Source organism: Amphimedon queenslandica, unplaced genomic scaffold (genome assembly GCF_000090795.2).
Source record: "Amphimedon queenslandica unplaced genomic scaffold, v1.1 AMPQUscaffold_13518, whole genome shotgun sequence".
Lineage (NCBI taxonomy): Eukaryota > Metazoa > Porifera > Demospongiae > Haplosclerida > Niphatidae > Amphimedon > Amphimedon queenslandica.
This window is the reverse complement of record NW_003546246.1, coordinates 30,682-32,262: the sequence shown is the minus strand read 5'-3', so window position 1 is coordinate 32,262 and position 1,581 is coordinate 30,682.

Here is a 1,581-nt window from a genome sequence, read left to right as displayed (position 1 = left end):
TCCAATTATCTATCAGTAGTAATAAGACACACAGTCACTCAGTCAGTCAATAATACTCTTACCCATTGAAGGGATCAGGTAATTAAATTGTAGTCCAATGGAACTAGTCTCTTTGATAGGTTGCTTGAGGACCCTCTCTTGTCTTTCCTTCACTAGTTTGGCTATGCACAAATCCTTTTCCTTAAGGTCTATAAATTAATAGAATATTAATAATTATTATTGATTGATGATGATACACTAACCAGTAATGATCTGCTTCTCATTGTATGATTGTTCCTCTACTTGTGATGCCAGTTTGGCTATAACTTTGTCTTTCTCAGAAATGTCAGTTTTGAGATTTTGAACATCATCTACACATTGAATATATTCTCTCATCTAATACATGCTGTGTGTATAGTTAACTAACCAAAAATGATCTGTTTCTCCTTGAGATATTGTTCCTCCATATCAGCTACTTTGAGTTTCAGTTGTTCATATTCTTCTACATTAATAGAATATTCTCTCATCTAATATTATGAGCTGATGATACACTAACCAGTAATAATCTGTTTCTTCTCCTCTACTTGTTTCTTCTCTTCTAATGTTTCAGCAACTTGAGCTTTAAGCTTCTCATAATCTTCTATTATCAATAAAAATATAAAGATACAAAATAAAATGACATTCGCTGCTGAACAAATTAGCACTGCATGTACAGTAGCCCATAAATACATGTACTATGATTATTGCTAATGATACCATATATGGTAAGCAGAGCTCACTCTACATCAATCTCATTATTTCTAATGCATGTACAATTTGACCTATATTGAGTAAGGGATAATATTTCCATAATCAACATTCTCTAATCCACTAGTATTATAATGTAAACAATGTACACATAAACAACAATATAACACAATAGTACCTAATTCAAGACTTGATTTATCCTTTTCTGCTTGCTCAAGGATAGTTGTAGCATCATCAAGTTGCTGACTAAGTGTTGCCTTTTCTTGAAGAACCTGCTGCTGCTCTTTGTCTCGATCTTGCTGTATCTGCTCCTTCTCTTTTATTTCTCTTTGAAGCTGTTCCTCATAGAATTCTCTCTCTCTTTCTTGTAAGTGCCCTCTGAGTAATTGCACCTCTTTGCTTAATCCTAAATTCTCCCAATCACTCAGTATCCTTCTTCTTAGTTGATCTTGATACTGGTCCAGAGGTATTACACTAGTAGACCAATCATTATCACTAGTATATCCTATACAGTAACAAAAAAGTGGAGAGTAAGAAATACACAAATCAATTACAGTTAGGTACTATGGTAACCTTATTATTGATAGATTCACGTTTAATCATTGTATGTGTGACCTCTATCAGTTTACACAGTTAGCCACATGAACATATTATTGTATATAAATACACTTATGATAATATTTCATTCACTCTAGCTTCTATTAATATCAGTGTTTCTGTATCTGCAGTCATTATATTTCACTATTGTACATAGCAGGAATGAAATGGTAATAATTAGTATCATAGGTATACGTCAAATGCTCTCATTAAATATTCATCATAAGAATTACTTACTTTATTGTAATATTATCATTA